This window comes from Danio aesculapii, chromosome 18, assembly GCF_903798145.1.
Source record: "Danio aesculapii chromosome 18, fDanAes4.1, whole genome shotgun sequence".
In the NCBI taxonomy this organism is placed as follows: Eukaryota; Metazoa; Chordata; class Actinopteri; order Cypriniformes; family Danionidae; genus Danio; species Danio aesculapii.
This window is the reverse complement of record NC_079452.1, coordinates 4,610,675-4,638,282: the sequence shown is the minus strand read 5'-3', so window position 1 is coordinate 4,638,282 and position 27,608 is coordinate 4,610,675. Positions and strand designations below refer to the sequence as shown.

The 27,608-nt window shown below is 36.2% G+C and overlaps 1 protein-coding gene across 2 annotated transcripts in view; it reads right to left on the bottom strand.

Moving 5' to 3' along the window:
- tmem91 (transmembrane protein 91) overlaps positions 1-27,362 on the bottom strand; it is a 52,539-nt gene extending 25,177 nt beyond the window's left edge. For both annotated transcript variants that reach the window (XM_056478700.1, XM_056478701.1), the window contains exon 1: positions 26,864-27,362. The gene's annotated coding sequence lies outside the window, so the exon portion shown is untranslated. The remainder of the gene's footprint in view (positions 1-26,863) is intronic.
- Between the last annotated feature and the right edge of the window lie 246 nt (positions 27,363-27,608).

The following is a 27,608-nucleotide window of genomic DNA, read 5'->3' as shown; positions in this document are numbered from 1 at the left end:
CAGGGCCTTACGAGACTCCGGAATTGGCCAATTCACCACAGCCTGAATTTTCTCTGGATCCATGCGCACCCCCTCGACCGACACAATGTGTCCTAGAAATGGAACAGACTGTGCATGGAACACGCATTTCTCCGCCTTGACAAAAAGTCCATTCTCTAGCAGCCTCTGAAGCACTCGCCTGACGTGCTGCACATGTTCCTGGAGAGAACTGGAAAAAATCAGAATGTCATCCAGGTAGACATAAATAAACTGATCTATCATATCTCGCAACACATCATTAACGAGTGCTTGGAAAACTGCGGGGGCGTTGGAAAGTCCAAAAGGGAGAACACAATATTCAAAATGACCCCTGGGGGTATTAAATGCAGTTTTCCATTCATGACCCTGCTTAATGCGAACCAAATGATATGCGTTGCGGAGATCTAATTTCGTGAAAAAAGATGCCCCTTGCAGACGCTCGAATGCTGAAGACATCAGCGGCAAAGGATATGTATTCTTCACCGTGATGTTGTTCAGCCCTCGATAATCAATGCAAGGTCGAAGAGACCCATCTTTCTTTTTCACGAAAAAGAACCCCGCCCCCGCCGGTGAAGAAGAAGGGCGAATGATCTTAGCCGCTAGAGAATCAGAAATGTATTTCTCCATGGCCTCCCTCTCGGGAATGGAAAGAGAGTATAACTTGCCTTTAGGCGGAGATGTACCTGGCAACAAATCTATAGCACAGTCATAGGGACGATGAGGAGGCAGAGAAGCAGCCCGAGACTTACTGAACACTCTCTTCAGGTCAAGGTACTCACTGGGCACGTTTGACAGGTCCATGCGCTCCTCCTGAAACACAGAACAAGACACAGCAGAACGAGCAGACGAAAGACAACACTCATGACAGTTCTCACTCCACGAAAATATTGTATTCAGGCCCCAATTGATATGAGGTTTATGGAGCACCAACCAAGGATGCCCTAAAACCACCGGTGTGTTAGAACAGTCTGTTAAAAGAAATGGTATGTGTTCAACATGATTTCCGGATGTAATAAGCTTTATGGGTTTGGTAGAGTGAGTGATAGTGGGAAGAGAAATCCCGCTGAGGGCGCGTACAGAAATGGGTTGTGAAAGAGCGATAACCGGAAGTTTTAAACTGAAAGCAAAACTAGAGTCAATGAAATTCCCCTCTGCCCCGGAATCAATAAGGGCATGGGTGTTATGGGTTCCGGAACCCCATGATAAAGTAGCGGGCAGTAATGTAGTCGCCGCAGAGGGTTTATTCAGACTGATTTCACCCATCAGTAACCTCTTACCTACTGATGGGTGTTGTCTTTTACTGGACAAGAATTCACGCGGTGTCCAGCGCCACCACTTTAGAGGCAGAGTCCCTCATTTCTCCGTCGCCGCTTCTCCTGCACGGACAGGCGGGATCTGCCCACCTGCATGGGTTCCGGGTCAACACCTCCCACTTCCGCCGCCGCAGCCAAAACCAGAGGGTCCGAGACTGGATCCAAATATCTCCCGTGCTGCATGCGGTTCTCTCGACGAAGTAGTCTGGTGTCCACTCGGATAGCCAGATCTACTAGTTCGTCCAGAGTCTTAGGGAGTTCCAATGTGTAGATTTCGTCCTGCAGACGATCAGACAAACCATGCAGGAACATGTCCCACTGTGCCTCCATGTTCCAGCCGCATTCAGCGGCCAAGGTCCGGAACTCGATAGAGTAATCCGCCACGCTCCGACTCCCCTGTCGGAGCTCAGCGAGGACTCGGGCGGCCTCCCTCCCGGAAGCGGCCCGATCAAAAACCTTCTTGAGTTCTTTAGAGAACAGTTCAAAGGAAGCACAACATGGCAGCTTTTGTTCCCAGGCTGTAGTCCCCCACAGAGCCGCCTTTCCCGAAAGGAGAGTTATGACGAAGGCAACCTTAGACTGCTCCGTGGAAAATAATGACGGTTGCAACGTTATATACAAGGAACATTTGGACAGGAAGGACCGACACAAGTGAGGTTCTCCAGAATAACAGGTCGGGGGAGGAAGGCGAGGTTCGACAGCACGGTTGGCAACCACCGGTGCTGGTAGAACTTCTGGAGCTGGTACGGCTGCAACTTGTGCCGCTCCAGTAACCAGCTGCTGAACCTGAGTGGTAAGCAGAGACACTTGGCCGACCAAAGTCTGAATGGCCTGTGCGGTGGTAGCCAAAGCCTCATCCTGCCGATCAATCCTGGCATTGCTGAGCGAGACGAATTCCGAGATCTGAGATATACTCGCTGGATCCATATTCAGGTCAGTTCGTTCTGTTACGTAGATAAGATACGGGGGAAGGATCCAAATGCAAGTAAAAAGTTTATTTGACACAGTCAAAATAACTAGACAGGACAGGGAAAAATGAGTGAGAGAACGAGGGGTAAGGGTAGTAGCAACCGGGAGACAGACAGACGATAATCAGGTCCAGCAGACACTCTTCATAGTCCTGAACACAGACAGACATACATGAGCAAACACAACGAACTGACAAGGAAACATAGAACTGTTGCCCAGATATAGACCCACAAATGAACCTCAGCTGTCGAGCTAATCAAAACAGCTGAGTATCGGCATGACACGTGACCATAACAAATACACGTAGACAACCAAAACAAAACAAACCCACGTGACAAAACAGACGCTCCGGAAAGCGCACAAACCTGCAATCGTGACACTTCTGTACATAGTTTTTGTTTTACTGGGAGATAACATAAAGGGATAAACTCCCCTGTTATTATTATGAGGAACTCTTTTTAGATTTCTTTCCCTGATTTTATTAAGATGGATTGTTGGTGATTGGATGGATGTTGGCTCGATTGGGTAGCTTTACTTGGACAGAGGAAAATTAAGACCTGTCTAAAATTATTGACATACAACACAATATTTCAGTGAATTTAAGACTTTTTAAGACCCCGTGGATATCCTGATGTCATTAGATGAGTATTGTTCTTAGTATACCTGACAAGTCTTTTAATAAAAACATAATTCTGGACTTTGACCAGTATAGTCTTTTTACATAGTAAATTAAAAATTTAGTTTCTGTTATGCTAACAAATAGAGATGAAAAATTGATTCATACACTACCTGACAAAAGATAGGTAGTCCAAGTTTTAGGAACAACAAATAATAACTTGACTTCTAGTTGATCATTTGGTATCAGAAGTGGCTGATATGAAAGGCAAAGGCCTCTAGATTACAGTTTTTTACCAAAATAGAATATAATCATGCCTTAATTTTAATTATTTAATTAGGACAGTAAGGTCTGACGTGACAAAAGTCTTGTCATTTAACAGAAATAATCTACGGTATAGAATATAAAGTCATGGTGCAGTGGAAAAAGTAATCTGGAATGGCAAGGAAAGCATTCTTGCAAGACTCCCAGAGTTTATCAAGATTCTTTGGATTCATCTTCAATGCCTCCTCCTTCATCTTACCCCAGACATGCTCAATAATGTTCATTTCAGGTGACTGGGCTGGCCAATCCTGGAGCACCTTGATCTTATTTGAGGAACTTTGATATGGAGGCTGAAGTATGAGAAGGAGTGCTATCCTGCTGAAGAATTTGCCCTCTCCTGTGGTTTGTAATGTAATGGGCAGCACAAATATCTTGAAACCTCAGGCTGTCGATGTTGCCATCCAGTCTGCAGATCTCTCGCACGCCCCTATACTGAATATAACACCAAACCATGATTGTTCCTTTACCAAACTTGACTGATTTCTGTGAGAATCTTGAGTCCATGGGGGTTCCAATAGGTCTTCTGCAGTATTTGTTTTGATTGGGATGCAGTACAACAGATTATTCATCAGAAAAATCTACCTTCTGACACTTTTCAAATGATCAACTAGAAGTCAAGTTATTATTTGTTGTTCTTACAACTGGGATCGACCATGAGACTTTTGTCAGGGATACAGTTGCCCACTCATTAGCTACAGTAGATGATTCTTTTTATTTATTTATAATAATCTTGTGCTTGTGTGTGTAGTCTTGTGCTCTTATTTGACCACCTACAGTTGAGTGTAATAAAAAGTAAAAAAAGAAATTAAAAGTAAAAGCGGCAATCTGATTTCAGCAGCACATAAAGTGGCACGATCGAGAAAGAAATCGACTTATAGTGGTGCACAGATCAATAAGGTAGAGGCAAAATTGAATTGCATTTGATTTTATACACTATCCATTACCGTGAAGATATATCGAGCAGCATATGAAACTGTTCCGGTCGAGTGCAGATCTGCCAACATAATGGTGGTCTGAATAGTGGCAGTGAGTGCTGAAGCCTGCATTACTGTGCTTCATATTGCTTTGCTCTGCTCCCCTGTCTTGAGTGCAGACAGAACATCAGGGTGATAATTCAGGAGCAGATCCTGCTTTTTCTGACACCAACATTACTGCAGCGCACCTCTGAACACAGTGAACACACAGGATGGAAAAATATGCACACTTTGTGCACACATATGCACAAATATTCCGGTGTAGAAAAATATGAACAGAACTACACCTACACACATTCACTATCTATGGTTTTTAAAGGAATAGTTGAAGATGAATGTTCATTCAAAACTATTGATTGTGTATTATAATTATAGCATAAAAAGAACCATTTTAATCATGTAATGAAAAAAATGAAAGGGCTTGACATTAACATAAGTGAATATTTTAGACAGTCAGTTGAAAGTGAATTTTGTCAGTACCAGTTAACTTGTGGTTAATCAGAAATTAATTGCATATTTTATCTGTTCTAAGAGTATCTTAAATTAATATAATGTTGCATTTTGAATTGCATAACAATATCAACAAAAATGTTTACAGCCATGCACGGCAAAAAATGCTTTTCTTCATTAGAATTTTTTAGATATAATGATGCCACACTTTTCTTTTTCAATATAGTCAGGGAGATAGGTGTAGTTTTGTATTTTTATTTCTGTTATTTTGTTAGGTGTATTTAGTTTCATATTTGTGTTTAGATAGAAGATATATTTTGTTAATTATTTTTCAGTGGATCCTCTCTGAGTTATTTGGCTTCACATTTTGGGTATTTAAAAATAAAAACAAATAAACGGGCCCAGCTCCAAGGGTTCTTAAAAGTGTTTTTTTTTTTGTCCAGTGTTCTTTTATGTTATGCCCTCGACGCCCTAGACCAGGGTCGTAACATAAAGTGGGGGCTCATGCTTTGTTTTTGAACATCAAAAACATATATCTTAAACCCTTCTTGTGGATGCGCAGTGGGTAAGTCATTTCAATTTATTCTTTGTTTGGCTGCTTTCTTTTTGGTGTGGGAGGGAGTAGCGAATAGTGTTTACAGGGAGTTTGATTTGACTGCCTTTGCACTTTCAAGCATGGAACAGTTTGATCACTGCCGTAAAAATGACTTGTTTAAAATTGTAGAATTCTTTAAAATTGTGGTGCCACATAAGGCTACAAAAAAGAATTAAAGGACATACTATATCATACCTGTCAACCCTCCCGTTTTTCCCATATTTCTCCCGTATTTTAAATTTCTCTATAAAGGGTGGCAATAAGCATTAAAGGGCCGATCCTTCCTATAAGCAACCCATACTGCCGAACCCCTTACTCTTAAATGTTGTAAACTGTTCTGTGCTTTTATTTTATTTAGGCATGAAAACACTTTAAAATAAATATAAAAGCGGCACTATTCCCTTCCTTTTCATTGGTGCCGTCGTCCCTCCTATGCAATCCTGAAAACAGTCATATAGCAGTGCATGACTGTCAGACGCGCTGCGAAGTGATAAATAGATGCTGTTTTCCAAACGGATTCTGTACGCAATTTGAAGCAGAGCGAAAAAAATTTGGGGGGGGGGATTTTATGGTGGGCATATCCCTTATTTTTACATCCCAATGTTGACTATATAGAGAATTGGTTTTGCAGCAAATACTGCCTGATCTGTCGGAGGCAGGTGGCGTAGAGATGGAAGCAACTATGCAGTCGAAGGCCGATGAGAAGCTCTCGTCTCTGCCTTTCAGGTCACCAATATTAGCATCACAGAGTAGTTTACCCAATTCGGACCCGTTATTTGTGTTAAAATCCCATTATCAGATTATTTAGCTTGTTTTAAGGAAAACCTCACTTAATTTTGGCCTAATATTTCTTAAAACACTAAAACAGAAAATGCTCCAAAGTTTTGGATATTTGGACTAGAAATAAGGCAAAAATTCTAAGTAAGAAATAAATTTTTTTGTAGTGTAAAATAATTAATTAAAAAAAACAGGCATTAGTAATTTAACTGTGGCTTAAAGTTCTCCAAACACAGACTGAGATGCTGTTTACACTACTGCATTTGCATTTTAAAACAGCATTTTAGAATGAAAACGTTCTTTATCTAGACTGCTAATTTTACCGTCTTTCAGAAAATCGATCTCTGTCTACACTACAGTATAGAGTCTAAAACACACGATACCTGATCTCTTACGCACATATTTTGTTGGCATCTATACTTGTAGTGTACTGCTTGTGTTGTGGTCATATAAGAAGGGCTTGAAGAATCAGAGAATGAAATGCAATAGTCCAGAAAGCGACTGTGGATCACCTCACCTCCGTTTTCAAAAGTTTGCATTTCAGTCTGTCTACACTGAAGCAGAACACCAGTATTTACTAAACTAAAACAGGGCCTGAAGTATTTTCTCTGTTTTCATAGGTCGAAGATCTGTATATATCTTTCAGAATAATTGGTTGTTCATTGCACTGTGGTGACCCGTGATAAATAAGGGACTAAGCCGAAGGAAAATTAACGAATAAATGAATATGTTTAAATTTAAATTTAATTATTTAGATTTGTAAATAATATATCACTTTAACCAGAACCTGAAAATATACGAGGACACTCCAGAAAACATATTTTAGGACAACTGCCTAAAATCCATATTAAAAATACAGACAATGCAATGATTCTAGCTCAAAATATGAAAGTAGTATAATGACAGCTAAATAAATCCACAATAAACCCACAGAGCTTATTTATCTATTCTGATTGATGGCTGAAATGAATAGAATCCAGAACATAAACAAGATCTAAAAAATTCTCATGACTTATTATTGTGATTTATAGCTCTGCTTTATGAAGGTAAAGCGCCCTCTAGCAGACATAAAAATATTGACAGCGCCATTTTAAGGCTGATTTATACTTCTGCATTGAGTGATCGGTGTGACCTGCAACACAAACCTTGCACATAGAAATGCATTTATACTTCTGCGTGCTGTTTGTGTTGTTCTGAAATAACACTTCCGAAATGCTAGCTGGCAGTAAGTTATGTTATGTTCCTCTGTATCGAGTTTCTTCGCTGGTGTTTTGTACAAGTAGCTCATACTCGCTCATTCAGAGGCGGGAACCAGTGGATGTGCAACAGCTTTAATCATAAGGTAAACAAAAAACTACACTTTCTATCTGGAGCTCCTCTTCACGGGACTCAACACTAACTCCATCTGGCTTGCGGCTCCCGGCACCGCCCACACTTGTCACAGATACCAAACCGACCAATTACAGAGCTTGCGATATGTATCGTTGCAACATGTAGTTAAATTTTTTGAGAGGTGCGCATCAGCATCGGCGTCAGCGTTTCCTTAGCCACAGCGAGGGCTATGTGACTACACAAAGGCTGTGCCGGAGCATTCACTTTCGCTTGACACAGAAGTATAAATCAGCCTTAACACGTGAAACTTCTGTAATCAATCAAAAAGAAGCATTGTTGAAATGCAGTATTTTAGTATGCTGTATTGATATTTCCATGTAGCTGCAGGTGTGTGCCTACAAATTTTTATCCCTTTCCCTTGCAAATAATTTCCATCTATCTCATTGATCGAGATGTGCACTATTGATTACATTACCCTACAAGTGCCCTCTACTGCCAGAACATCTGAAATAGGTTTAAAATGAATGCCATAAGCCTTTAAGCACTGAAAACTACTATTTTCTACCAGTATTGTGATATATTTACAGTTATTAGACTGTGATTTATAATCTAAAATATATAAATAACCTAAAAAAGCGAGTAATTATATGGCAAAGAGGTTAAAGTTTAGTCAGGTTTAAAGTGACTCAAGGGTAAAAAGAATGGCATTCATTTAATTTCAGTCCATTTAAAATATGTCATAGCCAACAATTTTATAAAACAAAAAATATGTTTCTCTGAGTATGTTCTGTTGCACATTTAAGATGGCAAATCCACTAGAGGGCACTGCCTACATTTCTGCAAATCTGAAATATGTTACTGGTTCAATGTTTTATTGTACATTTTACATGCCTTGTCGTACGGATCATTAAACAAATCACTGACCTAAATCCTTCCTTAAAACACTCTGACAAAGTAACTTTACCTTAATTTTACATTGTTTTCACCTCTTGCGGAACTGTGCTTCACCGGACTCGAACCCAGGCACTTCACATCATAAGTATAAAGTTGTACAAAGTGAGCTACTGAGCAAACATCAGCAGATAGATGATGCAAATGGATTTGATTACAAATCATAGTCAGTGTTAGGTTGCTTTTGTGATTTTTTAAATTCTTTATTTATTGATAATATGTCCCTCTATATAATCATTAGTATGAAATGGAACAAAAATTGCTGTCATACTTGCCTCATAGCATTCATTTTAGACAGACACTGTTGAAGTTTATATTTGAGCTCTGATAAAAATGTTGGCTGTAGCACGTTTCCAATGAGAGTATGTTGTTTAATTTTTAGGTGAACTACCCCTTTAAGCCATGATGGCTTGTTTCCAGAGTAGATGCACTCAGCTTTATTGCTAACCCTCAACCCCATCCAGTCACCATAAAAGGACTGCTGTCAGCTGCATTATAAGCCTGGCTCGCTCTCTGCTTTCTGCCTCACACATAAAACACCCGGTCAGTTGGACGAAGCTCTACAAGGACAGCACAGCAAATCAGCACCAGCACTTTTATAGAGAACCGCTTTTCTATCGCTGTTTCTACCTTTTCTACTCTTACACGTTGTCTACTTTATCTTCTTTTTGTGCCGTTTATTACTGACCTCTGTCTTTTATTTGATTCCTTTAGTCGGTTCAGCATTATTTCAGCTTAACTGGCAATCTCAGGGTCCTTTTATAAATGTGCTTCCAAAGCAAAAAAAAATAAAAAAAATTTTAAATATATAAATGAAAAATCTATCACAATGAAGGCAAGATAATATTTCTACTGTGCTTCTACTGTGAATGTGAATTTTGCATTGTTAAAATCAGGTTCTCTAATAAGGGATCATTTATTTTACTGTTTTAAGAAATTATACACCATTATTATCTACAACTAACTGACTGACTAACTGAAAAACTAACCATGTACCGCTGAATGGTCAGAATTGTTAGCCCCCCTTTGATTTTTTTTTTTTTTTTTTTTTTATTTCCCAAATGATGTTTAACAGAGCAAGAACATTTTCACAGTATGTCTGATAATATTTTTCCTTCCAGAGAAAGTCTTTTTTGTTTTATTTTGGCTAGAATAGTTAGGTAGGTAGTGCTGTTGCCTCACAGCTAGAAGGTTGCTGGTTCGAGCCTTGCCTGGGTTAGTTGGCGTTTCTGTATGGAGTTTGCATGTTCTCCCTGCGTTCGCGTGGGTTTCCTCCAGGTGCTCCAGTTTCCCACACAGTCCAAAGATATTCAGTACAGGTGAATTGGGTAGGCTAATTTGTCTGTAGTGTGTGTATGGATGTTTCCCAGAGATGGGTTGCAGCTGGAAGGGCATCCACTGCGTAAAACATGTGCTGGATAAGTTGGCGGTTCATTCTGCTGTGGCGACCCCGGATTAATAAAGGGACTAAGCCGAAAAGAAAATGAATGAATGAAAAGCAATTTAAGGTCAAAATTAACAAACTACAAAACAAACCATCGTTATACAATAACTTGCCTAATTACCCTAACCTGTCTAGTTACCCTAATTAACATAGTTAAGCCTTATTATTAGCCCCCTGAATTATTAGCCCCCCTGTTTATTTTTTCCCCAATGTCTGTTTAACGGAGAGAAGATTCTTTCAGCACATTTCTAAACATAATAGTTTTTATTACTCATTTCTAATAACTGATTTATTTTATCTTTACCATGATGACAGTACATAATATTTGACTAGATATTTTTCAAGACACTTCTTTACAGCCTAAAGTGACATTTAAAAGTGTAACTAGGTTAATTATATTAGGGTAATTAGACATATTATTGTATAACAGTGGCGCAGTGGGTAGCACAATCACAAGAAGGTTGCTGTTTCGAGCCACGGCTGGGTCAGTAGGCATTTCTGTGTGCATGTTTTTTGTTTTTGAACAGTTTGCATGTTCTCCCTGTGTTGGCGTGGGTTTCCTCCAGGTGCTCCGGGGTCCTCCACATTCCAAAGACATGCAGTATCGGTGAATTGAATAAGCTAAATTTGCCATGGTGTATGTGTGTGAATGAGTGTGTGTATGGGTGTTTCCCCAAGTTGGGTTGCAGCTGGAAAGGCATCCGCTGCGTAAAACATATGCTGGATAAGTTGGTGGTTCATTCTGCTGTGGCGACCCCAGATTAATAAAGGGACAAAGCCGAAAATAAAATTAAAATTTGTAAACTATCGAAAAAGTATATATAGTTTAAAAGGGCTAATCATTTTGACCTTAAAATGGCATTTAAAAAAATATAATCACACATACTGTGAAATTTTCCTTGCTCTGTTCAACATAATTTGGGAAATATTTAAAAAAAAAAATTAATTCTGACTTCAACTGTATATAAAAATCACTTTTGTAAAATTAATAGAGAGGTGCAGGAGTAAAGTCAGAAGCCAGAGGTTTTCCTCAATATTTTTCAGTGAGGTTTTACAATGGAGGTTTTCATTTATTCACTAAAGTAAGATTTGTGGTAAACATAACCCAATACTAATCGATAAATCAATGTTGTTGTTTTTTTCTACATTCTGTTTTACCTAACATACTGTAGGCATGTATTTTGGGTGTTTTATAAAATGTTTCTAAGACAAATTCACATTTAATATCTGGGTGTTTCATTTACATTATGGGGCAAACATTTTAAGCATAATCAAAATATGTTTACCACAGTTTTATGAATAGTTAATATTGTAGTAGTAAGGTTTAAGTATTGGGTAGGATTAGCGATGCAGAACAAGATTACGGGCCCATATCATACACCCAGCGCAATAAGGCACAAGACTGATCTGTTGCTATTTTCAGACTAGCGCAATTGTCATTTTTGCATTTTGCACCACCGTGTTTAAATAGCAAATCCATTTGTACCACTTTGTGGACTCATGGGTGTGCTGGCCTATAAAGGAAGTGTTAAGGCGCATTGTTGGCGCTTTGCTATTTTGAAGAACTGAAATAGACTGCGCCATTGACCAACGAAAATCTGGTCTAAAGTCCAGCACAGAGCATTAGTGCCTATGCACTGCATACACATTGCTTAATACACACAGCATCTACAGCAATACACAAATATCTTTACATATAAAAAAAAAAGGATAAAAATGTCTTTATATTTAAATATGTCTTTATATCTTTATAAAAAAAAATTATATTTACAATAATTTACATATATTTTTCACATAAATATAAAAACTACTACCTCCATGCTTCACCTAAGAGGTTTTTTCATTATATTCATGACAATTTGCATTTGTTTAATGTTATTATAATTATAAGTATTATTTAATATATGCATATTTATATTTGTATACCTGTCAGGTTTTGAGGAGGTATGCATCACCATATGAGGCATAAGAATAGGTTGTGTGTTTGGATATAACTTTTTTGACCACACTTCGTTATTATTGTTCATTTATTAGTTTGCTGGAAAGTAGAACTGAATTTAGAATTTAGCACTTAAGAAACTAAATTAAATATGTATGTCTTTAGTGAAGTGGGTTTCCACCATTTCCTATTAAAGTAAAATTATTACACATTATGCTCAAAACACACCCATAACTCATTAAGCGAATAAGCACAACCCTGTTAGACCATGCACCATGGCGATAACCGTATTTTCAGACCTTAAAATACCAAAAGTGGATTCAGACATGCCCTTAATGCTTTTGCACTACTTTGTTTGCACTTAGATCGCTAAAATAGGGCCCTTTATATTTTTATTATACTGTATATTATTATATAATTTATATTATAAATTATTTTATAATTAATTATTTATTATATTTTATATTTTCTAAAGTTAATAGCTTAATAATAGGCAAGTATAAGCCAGTGTAGTTAATATATATTATGTATTTTGACCTATATAAATAAAAACAAACTCATAGGAAAATCTCAAGGGGAACTCACTGCAAATTATTATTTGGGGTTTTGACGTCATCCCAGGAGAAGGTCTGTTTTATGAGAACACCAAAATGGGACATCTACTGTAGTCTTAAACATCTTTACTTAGCAATGACATGGCATTGCTTTCCTTCACAACTTGTCTTTTTTTCTATTTTTCCATGAGTAAATTCTGGAGACCCACATTTTATGCATTTCTGTGTTGCAATCTTTCTCACAAACAGCAGAAGAGGATGCAGGCCAGACTCTGTAAATGGCAGCAGGAGGAAGCAGCCACAGTAAGTGCCAATGAACAAGCTGAAGGATGACAGATATTGCACTGATAGCACAAGAGAGGCGTGCGGAGTGGAAAGGCAATATCAGACACACGGAGCCACTGCAGTAAACACTACACACGCTACATGACTCAAATAAAGTAGGATGGAAAAACGGCTGCGTTTCACTAATTAAAGCAAAAAATGAACTGCGGAATTAGTCTATATGAAAACATATTGACATGATACTAGTAATGCACTTCCGAAGATGAACGATTTATCATTTCTGTGTCTCGACTTAAATAAACGAGCCTTGATCATTCCAGCACAATAATTCATTGAGCCCAGCAGTGTCACATTATAAGATGGAAAGGCACATAATTCCTCTCTAAATGACATTATAATGGAAAAAGGAATTCAGCTTCAGTGAGGGAGGGGTGTTTTTACGTCCCAGCATTCTGTGTGTGTGTGTGTGTGTTTGGAAATGAGCTCATTTATCAGTCATCTTTCACATCCTATTGTTTCTATCTTCATTCTTTCTTTTGCTCTCTGTTCTTGCTGTAACCAGGGATGGAAAGCTACTATTGGCATAGTGGTATAGTGATTATTTCATACTGATTTGATGTACATCTTGTTTACGATCTTAAGAAAGTTACTATTTTATGTTTGTCAGTTTAGTGGCTAATTTGTACAAAAAGTTCAGTCACATGAAAATGTACAATTTTTAAAAGGAGGCATGGCATCAGACCCCACCCTCTAAACCCAACCATCATTGGGGGTGAGAAAATTGTACTAAATTGTATGAATGAGATCGTACAAACTCATACAAATTAGCCACTAAATCAAAAAGTTACGAATTGTCATGAGATAGCATGCTGTTTTATGCAAATGATTGGCCACCCCTGATAATTTTCATAACTGCAAGCCAGTCTGCTGGCCTTTTAAATCAGCAATTTTATTTGGATATATTTTATACCCAAGGGAAAAAGCTAAATTTCAGTTCTGACATAACATTTATTTAACCAACAGAGGCAATGCAATTTAAGTCTTAACAAAAACAAACAGGTGCAACAATTTGGGCACCCAAACAGAATATTGACATCAATCTTTTGTACAGCCATCTTTTGCTTAAATAACAGCCTGTAGACACTTCATAGTCAAGAACAAGAGTCTGAACTCTTGCGGAAGGCATATTGGACCATTCTTCCTTGCAAAATTTCTAAAGTTCTGTCAGATTTGATGGGTGCAGTGCGTAAAAGGCCTTTTTCAAATCAATCCATAGATTTTCAATGATGTTCAAGACTGGGGACTGGGATGGCCATGCTAGAACATTGTCTCGTGTCTGAGCATGAATTCTTTGGTAGAGCTGGAAATGTTCTTTGGGTCCTTTTCCTACTGTGACATCCAACCCTGCCGTAACTAGCCTCTTGACTGATTCCTGAACATTGTTCATTTGTATATGCTGTTGGAATCCATGCAACCTTCAACTCGGACAAGGTTTCTAGTCCCTGTGCTTACCACACATTCGCACAGCATGATGGACCCTCCATCATGTTTTACAGTAAGGAGCAGGTTCTTCTTCTTGACTGCTGTGTTCTTTTTTTGTCATGCAAAGCACCCATGGTTATGGCATCTGTTCACAATATATTTTTCTAAAATGATTCAGGCTTGTCCAGATGAGTCTTTGCATACCTCAAACGACTCTTCTTGTTGGCAGAACGCAGAAAAGGCTTCTTCTGCATCACCTTCCATCGAGCTGTTCTTTGTAAATAGAGCGCTGATTTGTGGAACGATGTACAATGACATTATTATTAGACGCAGCAAGATGTTCCTGGAGCTCTTTGGAGGTGGTCTGTGATTTGTCTGTGACCATTCTAACCATTCTTTGCCTTTCAGATATTTTTCTTGGTCTAGCACATCTTTCCTTCAAAAGAACTGTTCCTGTGGCCTTCCATTTTCTTATTAAATTTCTGACTTTGGAGATAGAGTCCTTAAACATTTGTGATAGCTTTTTGCATCCTTCTAATTCATGTTGGTAAATTATCCTAGTTTTTAGGTCATTAGGAAGTTCTGTTGAGGTTCCCATGTTGCAACCTTCTGGTTCACAATAAGGAGAAGCACAACTAGCAATCAGCTATCTTACATGTGCTTTTTCATGATTGGTTCCACCTGTGTTAGGATTGTTAAGGTTCACTGAGTCACTCAAATCAATTTTGTGTTGTAACCAATCAGCATTAAGTGACTACAGGTTTTTAAATCCACACAGAGAGAGAGAGAGGGTGCCCAAACTTTTGCATAGCCTATTTTTCAGTTTCAATTTAATTTCACATATCTCAATACTGCTACATTACAAATTTTTGTCTAAAAAACATGACATTATCTAGCTTTCTCTAGAAACCGAATGACATTTCACTGTGATCTTCTCTGACAAAGAAAGAGCACATAATTATGCAACTATAGAGGCGTGCCCATATTTTTGCATAAAACTGTAGGTATTTGATTCTGGAATATCCATATAAAAATCTAATATATGGTAATACTGTATATACAAACCACATTGCATGACATAAAAGTTCATGTTTGAATTTCACCAATAAAAAACATTTAACATAGATGCCACATATATTTCAAAATATTGCAAAGTGCCATATATATTTTAAGTCAAAATGAGTCCAACAGTGAGAGATAAATCTCCACGTGAGCAACACTTAACACCAAACTTGAGTTTTATGGATATCTATATTCAACGGTATTTTTTTAAAGAATGCAAAATTACTAGCCAATCTGTAAAACTATTTTTCAAATATTCCCAAATGCTGTAAAATGGTGAAATCAATACATTTCAATAAATTTTTAAACAATGATAACTAATTTCTAACCAATTACTTTTGACTTTGTCATAACAACAGAACATAATATTCAGCTAAAAGTGCCATTTAAATGCTTAAATGGGTTAATTAGGCAAGTCATTGGGCAAAAGTGGTTTGTTTTGCAGCCAATCAAAAAAGAAGAAATAAAATAAGTCTTAAGGGGAATAAATTGATCCTAAAATTGTTTTAAAAAATAATTTAAAAAAACATTTAATTCCACCCAAACTAAAAGAAATAAGACTTTTTCCAGAAGAAAAATAAATTAAAGGACATACCGTGAAAAATCTCTTGCTATGTGTTAAACCTCACTTAAGCCATTAGAATTACAAATATGTATATACAGTATATAAACATACATATTCAAATACATTAGTTATGATTTATATATGTGTTCACCTGAAAGCATTTTCTCAGGCTCCTATGTGTAGGTTCAGTAACTTCACATTAAAACAATTCTGAAGTTATTTTAATTGCCTTTAAAGTGAAATAACTGAACATTAACATATAGGAGCCTAACACACATTCTCAGTGTAGAAAAACATTTCAGATGGCATTTCGAGGTTTTTGCATCTGAACTCTTCATATTTATGTTCATATATGGCCATATATCAGATTTCCATATGCTTTCATTTGCAACTTATATTTTTATGAATTATTATGGTTTTTATGAGTACACTTGGTCAGGAAACCCACATTTCATGCAGTTCTGGGACTTTACATATAGCTTGAATGCACTGTAAGGTTACAATGTGCACTAGACGAATATCTATTTAGTTTGCACCTTTCAAGCTTATGATAGTTTTTCCATTCCTTCATCTCCCTCAGAATGTTCCAGAATGCAGTCCCTGAATTACTTTACATTAAAATTTCTGCCAAATGAATGCATGTAAATGAATGTATAATATAACATTTTAATGTCAAAGTGCTTCAGATTAAGGGCGACACTCTTAAAGATAAAAAATACACTCTTAAAGATAAGAAATACACTTTTAAAGATAAAGGTACCAAAGAGGTTGACATTTTCCCATTGACACCACTATGATTGGATCTCAAAAGAAACTATCACTGAATAGTTTTCAAAAGAACCAGTGGCTTCCATAAGTGTGAACATTTCAAAAACCTTAAAAAGCTTTCAATTAGATTTAATCTTTTGTGAAATAGAAAAAAAAAATGTATGTAAAATTTTCTTCATGGGAAAAAAACTGACAGAGACGCTAGCATAGATGTGGTATGTGTGATGTATGTGTTATGATGATAATACTACTACTACTACTACTACTACTACTACTACTACTACTAATAATAATAATAATAATAATAATTTTATTATTAATAATAATAATTATTATAATAATTATTATTATTGACATTCCTCACAATATTACTGTTGTTATTACATTATTATTATGATTATTATTTTATTTATTATTATTGATTTCACTGTTGTCAGCGTCACAGAATAGTACCTTTATCCATACCACCATTATCAATTATTATTATTTTATTTTATTTGACCATTATTATGACAATGAATTCTAAATTCTATTTAAATACTGCCAGTATTAATCTGTTTGTCATTGCTGTTTATACACATTTCTATTATTTCCACTTCTGTCCTATTGCTGTTTTATGTGTTTTATAAATCTTGATGTATGTTTTGCACTGCTAAATTATTATTATTCATTAAATTTTCTTTGTGGAAATATAATAAAGAACCTTCAAATTCAAAAACCATGTAAAACTTTGCATAAAAGTTCTCCCATAAAACATGATGAGATTAAACATGGCAAACCAGAAGGTTATGACACCTGACCCAGCGCCTTTTAACCAGTGCCTGTGTCTTTCACTCTCCTCCATTCTTTTCTCTCCTTGCTGTCATTTTCTCCTCTCTTTCTCTCTCTCTCTCTATCTCTCTCTGCCTTGAGCTGGCGAGAACAGTCTGTGTTTCAGAGGAGCCATTTGCACATCTCTTAGCTGGCTGATTTCTCTCCTCCCTCAGGCCCCATTGAGCCTCACACCAGCTGTGTGTCTGAGAGAGACACAGACAGACAGACAGATAGGCAGAGAGACAGATAGACAGACAGATCTTTTTAAATGTAAAATAATTTTAAAAACACCATTTTAAAAACTAACTTCATCTGATATTTTTTGTGCCCAGAGAACATGTAATATGCAATATTCATTTTTTTCATTTCATTTACTTTATTTTTCCAGGAAGGTCCCATTGAGAGTAACATGAATGTCTTTTACCAGGGAGTACGGGCCAAGACAACCTCATAAAAACATTTTTCACAGTAGCCCACCTTTAAGACAACCAATAAATACAAAACATATCCATGAAGATGCCGCTGAATAAATAATTGTATTATCAGCATTAACCTTTGTAGGTGAAGTTCCCTTACCAACATTAATAAAAATGGTGAAAAGAAGAGGGGCCACTGGGGGACACCCTTTTTAACTGTTATGATTGAGGATGTATAATTATCTACAGACACATTGAGTTCTGTCAGATAAATATTTTTTCAAACCAGCTAATCTCATTAAAGCCTATATTCTTAAACTTCTGTAGTAAAAAGACATGCTCCAACAAATTAAACACTTTTATTTATGTCAGGGGTTCTAAGTTTGGCTACCACTGTACACATTTACCAGTCACACTTTACAATTATATATACAATTATATATACCTGTTTATTTTGCCCCCAATTTCTGTTTAACGGAGAGAAGATTTCTTCAACACATTGCTAAACATAATAGCTTTAATAATTTATCTCTAATAATTAATTTATTTTATCTTTGCCATGATGACAGTAAATAACATTTTACTGGCTTAAAGTGACATTTTAAGGTTTAACTAGGTTAATTAGGTAAACTAGGGAGGTTAGGGTAATTAGGCAAGTTATTGTATAACGATAGTTTGTTCTGTAAAATGGATTTTAAAAAAAATTAAAACTGCTTTTATTCTAGCCAAAATAAAAGAAATAAGACTTTCTCCAAAAGAAAAAATATTGTCAGACATACTGTGAAAATTTCCTTTCTCTGTTAAACATCATTTGGGAAAATGTAAAAAATAAGAAAAAATCAAGGGGTGGAGGGTGGTAGGATGGGCTAATAATTCTGACTTTAACTGTATATTATTATATAATTACTTTACAAAACAAAAAAGATTTTATTAGTTAATATTTTAAAAAACATTAATAATAGTAGTTTGTCATTACATGAGTATGTGTGTGAATGCAAGAGTGTATGGGTGTTTGCCAGTACTGGATTGCAGCCGGAAGGGCATCCACTATGTAAAACATATGCCGGAATAGTTGGCATATGGGGCTAAGCAGAAGGAAAATGAATGAATTTTTCATTAGCAATTTCTAATAACATTGCAAAATTTGCTAATAATAGCTTAACATTTATTAATTCAATATTAAAATTCAAAGTTGTGCTTGGTCATTTTAGTTAATGCACCATGAGTCAACAAGCTTTTCAATGTAACTAACTTTAAGAAAGATGAATACATGCAGTAATAAATGTAATGTTTATTGTTTGTTAATACATTAACATGAACTATTTTCTAAGACAATGCAATTAAAAACATTGGAAGGAAATGTTTAGGGGATGTTTAAAAGGTTTAAAGCAAGAAACAATCTTTTTTTCAGAACATAATTTCCAGAACAAGATTAGATCTCCATCAACATTCTAATGTAAGGTTGGAAAGTATTCATTTATTTTATTCTCGGAAATACATTTTGAAATATGATTTAGAATAGGAAGGTTGAAGTTTAATATATTAAATTTAAATATATATATATATATATATATATATATATATATATATATATATATATATATATATATATATATATATATATATATATATATATATATATATATATTATATAGGCGAGCATATAAAGTGGGAAATGAATTAATGGATCCATTAACTAATATAATAGATCTGACATTTCATGTAATTTAATTTAACAGCGTTGTACTCTTGTTGGAAAAAATAAGAACAAACAGCCTTGCAATTCATGTTGAAAAGCCATAAACTGATTCCCAAAAATCCTTGTGCAATTAAAATACATATATTTTACTAAGTCTCACTGAATATATACACAGAACTATTTACATATTACCATATGGGGATGTTCGATTAAGATTTTATATGTTTGCCTTTGAGTCATGATCTCTGCGTGTCTGTGTGTGTGAGTCTTTCTCATTATCTGTAATCTGTTTATAATGGGACATCTCATTATTCTTGCTGATCCAGTTGGGTGCAGAAAAGGGCACCAGGGCTTGACAGATCTATACTGGTGACAATGAAGAACGAGAGAAAATTAGAGCCGAGCGAAGATAAAAATGGTCGGCTTTCATTTAATTATGCTGAATTTTCTGGTTGCAGCTGAATCTTGTCATGTCCAGAAGATGAGAAATGCTGTTTTGGCAGGCAAGATCCGGAGGTTGGAAAGCATCAAGGCATGTACGAATGCAATGTTTGCATAACATCCTGTTGACTGAGATGCCTTCATAAGTTCGGCTGAAGGAAACATAGATATCCTTTCATATCTGGGAATGTGGTTCGAGGGCGGATTGAACAAAGATTAATAAAAATGATGTTCAGTGGAGCAACAGAAAAAAATAAATATATTTATGATGTTTGTTATTATATTTGTAATCTTTCTCACGATTAGAGAAATGCTGATTTATTGTATTGGTTGTAAGACAAAATAAAAAGCAGGTTTACAATTAAAAACAGCTCACACAAGGCCAAATAAAATAAACCAACAAAAATTTTATATATATATATATATTGATATTTGTGTGTATTTTAAATCAAATCATGAAAAATTAAAATGTAAAAAGTATATGAAGTATTATATGTACATTATTATTAAATATTAAATACTATTTTATTATTATTTATTAGGAAATTCACATAGTATGTTATATATTTCTAACAATATTTTATTTTTATTCATTCATTCATTCATTTCCTTTTCGGCTTAGTCCCTTTATTAATCTGGGGTCACCACCGCAGAATGAACCGCCAACTTATCCAGCATATGTTTTACGCAACGGATGCCCTTCTAGCTGCAACCCATCACTGGGAAATTCATTTTTATTATTATTACTATTTTGTGCAATGTAAATATTGTGCAATGTTGTACTATGTGCAATGTACAAAAAAATTTAATTTATCCGAACGACAGAAATAAAAGACATTTTAAGATATGTTCCTAAATGCAGGATTTGAGCCATTTACACAAAAAGCTTTCGAAAAACACATTTGTCTGTGGACTCGATTCACTAACTGACTGGGCAGTGATAAAGCTGCTTGGGGTTGTACACACAGACACTGGTCCAGACCTCCATTTCATCCCCATTTATTTAGCGTGAGATGGTCTTTTCATCTGATGCCAGCGCTTGTTAACTGAGACGACTACAAAACATGATAGCCATGCTGTGCACAGGGAGAAAACACAATCAATCAGGACCGCTGCTGTGCTTTCTCTTATGACTCTTCCAGCTTTATGTGCTGAAGTACAGGAGGTGTGCTGTAACTGCAGAACTACACAAGCAGATTTCTATTGCCAGAGGGTGTCTTTTAAATTTAAAGACTGCTGATGGTACATCAACGAACCAAACAAACCTCCAGGCGTTTAGCTAATGCTCAGGCTAGATGTAGTAGACTAACACTATTTAGATTTATGCCTCTTCCCACTGCCCACGTAAGTAAAACATTCATTTCTGTCACTTTTTTCAGAACCAGAATTTAAAATGAGTATGTTTACATGGACAATACTCTGAATTGAATATGACTAAGACAATACTTTAAGAGTCTATTAAATATTTTTGTGCGATATTCTGCAATATCAGAACTTGTACAGCCTCCTCACCCTTCTGTATTACTCCACCCACATAGAATGACAGCAGATCAAAAAAACTCACAGTTTGACAAATATTGCAGCTGTTGGACAACATAATGTACTTTGAGGCTTTTTTTAGGGGAGAATGTAGTTTTGTATGTAAATTTGCATCAATGCAGTTTATTTCTAAGCATAGTGCCTATTTTAAATATGTATCATTTCTGAGACAATGCATCAGCATCCATCAGCAGAGCAAAGACGGTTGACGCTGTCCATCCACAAGATGGCGACAGAGACCGCATAATAAGCCCTTAAAGGAGAAAACATCAGCATATTTTCAAACTGATCAAAACATTATACAACTGGTAAGTGACATACTAAGTCGATCTCTCTCTTTTTTATGTTGCTTTGCTGCATTTATGCCATAGTAATTGTAGTGAATTGACTGGAAGATGGGACTCACATATCAGGAATGTATGTATTTTGTGTTGGCCACTCTTTGTATAACCCTGAGTTACTTTTTGGTTAGCCTGTTGTTGTTGTTACTGCAGACTAGTTCAGTAAACAGAAAGAAAGAAGAAATGCCAGCATGTGTTTAGCATTTTTTCTTATCGCAAACACAACAGTAATCTGGTAGTGATTGCATTGATTTGGCTTTTTTCGGGGTTAATTATTGTGATCTCCCGATTGCAACAGAGAAATACTGGGAAATCTCTGTAGACTGATGGCATTTCATGCCGTTCAGCCTTATAATCTTAAAATGTCAGTAAAATCACCTGTTTTGTAATCACTTTAGACATTACGCTAGAGAATCATTCAAATAGCTCTAAAGAGACTTGTGAAGAGGCAACGGTTTCTGCTGTTCTGTCGTCAGCTGCAGATGTAAAGGAATGGTGGAAGAAAGTACAAAAGGGTTTTTAGACACTCTGTGTTTCATTTTCATTTTTATGTACACAATTATGCTGTCAAACTGTGGTATAAACGCAACATCACACGAGTAGCAGTGCAATATGGCTGCATATCATCACTGGTGGGACAGTAACCAGTAACACTAACAAACACCTCACATTTCAAGTCTGATCTCTCAGATTAGAGTGGCAGTTTTGTCACTTTTTTGGGTCCCCCATCACATTTGCATTGTGGTCTGTGCTATTTGCAGCGCATTTCTGTGAAAATATGTGTGTGTGTGTGTGTGTGTGTGTGTGTGTGTGTGTGTGTGTGTAGTCAAAATAATAAAAATGCTTTCTCAATTTGTTAGTGTTTTTCTATTTCAATGTGTTTTCTTAAATTGCCGCAGATTCAAACACACAAGGACAGAAAAACAGTACAGTATAGTGGGCAGCTATAAAACAGCAAGTTTTGATCTCTATTATATTTCTGATGCTTTAATCTCCTCCTTTTCATTATTCACCCACATTAAAAGACTGTCTCTCTATGCATATCTGATTCCCTGAAGGTTCAGTATTGACCTATAATACTCGACTATGCAATACCATACAGTTGTTAATAAAAGTTCAAAATATTCCAAATAATGTAATCTAGAGATCACTTGTGTTTACAGTTACACAATGTAAAAGAACAACGTAAGCCTGCGGGAGCTTCTCTTATATGAGACAGTGCTGGAGGAAAGAATGAAAGAGCTCTCAGTGGCCTGACCTTACACTGGCCTTCTCCTCCATCATCTGAGTCACACACACACACACATCCTGAAATGCAATACATCCAATATAACAATAACAAGCATCTAAAAACACTGTCTTTAAACACCAGTACAGCAGATGCAGATCTGACAACTTGTCTGTGAGTTGGTCTGCAGCGCTGAGAACGCATTTAATCAAATGAGGATTCCTCTCACATGTCGCACATAATCACCGGCTAATTGTTTATTACTCATGCTAAGTAAAAGGTTATCTCTCCAGCATGCGGCAGACAGGGGAATATGGCAACACACCACAAGTGACAGAACAGCATTGATAAACAACAGCCTGAGTGTGTGTGCATGTGCATACCTTGTACTCCTTATGTTGCGGACCATATTTCCCCCCCAAATATAGCGTTATCAGCTAATTCTGACCTTGTGGGAACAATTTTTCTTGGTCTACAAGAGGAAGACCACTCAAAAATCGCACAGAATAAAGTATGTTGAAAATGTAAAATGTGATTGTTTCCTGTGAGGGTTGAGTTTAGGGGAAGGGGGATAGATTAAACGCTTTCTCCAGTATAAGAATTATTATGTTTATAGGAAGTACCCATAAAGATGACACATAAATGTGTGTGCATGCGTGTGCATGTGCACAGAGATTACATCAAAATGCATTTCAGTGCAAATTACAAATGCTTGCTTATCAGATTATTATTAAAGAACAAAATACTGGTGTGGGAAATGTAGCTGAGTAAAATAGTAACTATATAACTTGAAAAAAAGAAATAAATAAATGAAAGAAGGAAATACAAGATGAGTACAAGACGAGGATATCAAATGAGTACACCCCCTATAAAAATGAAGATTTTTAAAATCATTTCCTAGTGAATATGGAGAATATATTGAATGCATGATATTATAATTATTATATACTTCTACATTTTTACAATGCATATTTGTTAAACAGTCTTAATCTTTAACATACAAGTGTGGTCATCTAATAACTTTAGGATGATTTCAAATGAGGTGCTACAAAACAAATCAACTAAATCTGGGGTGCTCAAACTTTTCCGCATGAAGGGCCAAAAACCAAATATCATTGATAGCCGTGGGCCAAAGATAAATTTACCAAACCATTTGCCATGGGTAATTTCCTTATTAATTTCATAATATTAAAAAATAAATAGAAAATATTACTTTGAATCGTATTCACTAATGCAGTATAACTTTTTTCATTAGAACTTATTGCAATAAAAACATAAACAATCACATTTAAAACAGTGTTCAAAAAACAGTTCAATGATGAAAACACTAGTGAAGTAGAATATGCCTTTGCCTTGATTTGCTCACCAAAGTCTCTGCATTGTCCTCTCTCTGTTGTATGTACATTTTAAACTAAATCTGATTAACTTTCATCATTTACATTGAAACATTTAATTTCAGATAGTATTTTTGTAGCTTAATATTAAAACAAAGAAATATAAGGTTACATTAAATTACAAATGACCATTCTCAGATGGCATGGCGGGCCAAGTCACAGGTCAAAGGTTGGCCCACGGGCCCTAGTTTGGGGATCTATCAACTAAATTATGGTTTGTTTTTTGTATGGCTGTATTGATTTTTCCTATTATTGACAGTTTTGTTTCATGTTTTATTTAGAGATTTTCACAAGTATCTCATTGTATAGCATTCCATATTAATTTAAATGTAAAATGGGTGTTTTTTCTAAGAAATCTTTTGTGGTGTACTCATTTATGCTAGTAATTGTTTAAAGAGGGGCAGTACAACACCATTTCTTTTCATTATTAAAATGTAATATTAATACACATAAATGCACAAAAGACATGCAGTATGTATATTAAGCTACTGTGACTTTAGGAGGGATGCACAGATCCAATTTATTGATTCTTATTTTTTCTCCCAGCTGTTTATGTTCACTTGAGACAAAATCGACTGCATGTATGTGAATATTAGACTTGCTTATTGTAAATCTCACACCTAATTTATTTGTTTAAATTTATGTTTTTTTTATTACTCCAATGTTACAAAAATGATATACTGTCATAGCACTTTCAAAAGAGGGTGTTTTTTTGTTGAAAACAATAACAATTATTTGCTAAAAAGCAGAAACGTAAATAATACTTTAAGCTAGCTAACATTGGCTAGCATTGTCAATGATCAACCAGCGAGTAGATTCACAAGTTCTACAGCACCTGGATGTTATCCATGTTTTAACATGGTTATATGCATGAAATAAACCATTCAGAACAACCTGGTCACAAACAGGTTAATTGAGGAATAGTTTATTTTACTACGCACTTCACCATGAGTTAATTACCACAGGTGTACTTATCACACTGTCTTCTTCCTTGCTTTTTTTCTAGCTCAGAACAATATTTGGTAAGCTTTTAAGCCTGGCATTTATTATTCATTCATTTTCTTTTCAGCTTAGTCCCTTTATTAATCTGGGGTCGCCACAGAGGAATGAACCGCCAACTTATCCAGCATATGTTTTACACAGCGGATGCCCTTCCTGCCGCAAGCCATCACTGGGAAACATCCATACACATTCATTCACACACATACTGTACACTACGGACAATTTAGCTTACCTAATTTGCCTATACCCTATATTTTTAGACTTGTGGGGGAAACCGGAGCACCCGGAGCAAACCTGGGTAGAACATGCAAACTCCCCACAGAAATGCCAGCTGACCCAGCAAGGGCTCAAACCAGCAACCTTCTTGCTGTGAGACGATTGTGCTACCTACTGTGCCAACGGCATTTAAAGTTTTCAAATTATTTGAGAGTAAAATTTCATATTTTTTAAAGTATTTTAAATATAAACTACAAATATCAGTATTGCTTCTTATTATTTGTTAGTCCAGAAAAATAAAAATGGCAAACTAATCAAAATATGCATTTAAAACACTGACGATATCTGTGTGTGTGCGTGTGTGTGTGTGTTTCTACAGGACAGTTTAGATTAGTAGTGCGATTCGTGCATGAGAGGGCGGTGCACAGAGACTTTAATATCGCACACGACCGTATGTCATGAAATAATCTCCTCTTCATTGTAATCTGGAAGTATGATTTGTAGAGCAGAATTTAATGGTTTGCGTGTGGGTGAAGAGAGCAAATATGCGCTTTATTGAATATGAAATAAATTTTACTTTGAGTAATTGGCTTATTGCACATCTGAACATGAGAATTCATTTATTCCTGCTATCTTTTTGGGAGAATCTGCTACATAAGTCACTACAGAGGACTGCAGTTACAATGACTAACAATAGAAATGTCTCTCTCTCTTTCTCTCTAATGGGTACTGCTGCAATAGCTGAAAGTGTGTCCTTGCTCAAACCAGCCTCTGTTCTGCTGAACGACAACAACCTGCAACATCTGTGACACAATAATAAAGCAGATCTTGTGCCTGTTGTGATTTGGCAGATATGCAACACAAGAGGAACGGAAGAGTTTGGCGTAATAATTTGAGATTAAATTTGTTCTACACAACAACAACAATCATACATGTATGGAAATCACAAGGACTGCTTGAATTCTTGTTTTTGGCCAGCACGAGGAGAGGTCAGAGGTCTGAATAACAACAGTGCAGGAAAATAAAAAAAAAAAAAAGAAAGAAAAAAAGGAAAATGCCCACACATCTGTTCATCCAGGATGTGATATGAAATATTATGGATTCAAAAATAATGCAAACAATCATCCAAACCAGCTATACATGAACAGAATGGTATAAATATAGCAGACACTACAGATCCAGTTTCAGTATTTAAAGTCATACATTTCAATAATCTATAAATATTCATATATTTGTATATTTGACTCATTTCACTATTTAAGTAATATAGAAATAGCATTTAAATTTAAACATTATTTTGTATAGTATAATATAAATAGTATTAAGATTATCACAAAAGATGAGAGCAAAGCCTACCTCTTTTATCTGATGCTGAACTCTTGAGTCCGTGAAGTGTGTTTGTGTGTCTCCCAGCGCTCCTGAACTGAGTGTAGCAAAGCAGAGGAATCCCACACTGAACTTCAGCACCACTACATATTCTCCATATCAGCCTATGGTTTTTTCTTGTGTAGAGACAGAGATATGGAATGACGTTATACTGAAAGTTCACTTGAAGCCGGTTGAAAAGTGACAGCTCTTGTCTTCCAAGTTGAGTTTTGTAGTAAACCGAGCTCCCGTTGGAGACACACCGCTGAAGCTGATGCTTACACTTTATTCTGTCTCTCTCTCTTTCTCTCTGCCTGTCTCTCTCACTTTACACTTCTCTGATGGAGTCAGTAGTTGCTCTTTTAATCCTGTTTATGCTGGGTATTTATACCAGCAGTGCTCTTCTAAGTCCCCCTGGCGAGACTTCTTAAACTACAGCAGCGAAGCGGCACCTTACATCTTCCTCTCCTCTTCTCTCTCCACATCTCTCTTTTCCTCATCTACTGTCTTTTTGCGCTCCACTCCACCCCCCACGCTTCTCCCTCTCTTCTGCTCTTGTCGGTAGAGCAATCAGTTTCTTACAGGGTCCTAAAGCCTGATGATGTTTGGTGCCGTGTTTGTAGGTACAGTGTATTCCTGTTACTGGAAACACATCAGTGTGTCTCAAGTCTCCTCTTTCTCTCTCTCTCTCTCTCTCTCTCTCTCTCTCTCTCTCTCTCTCTCTCTCTCTCTCTCT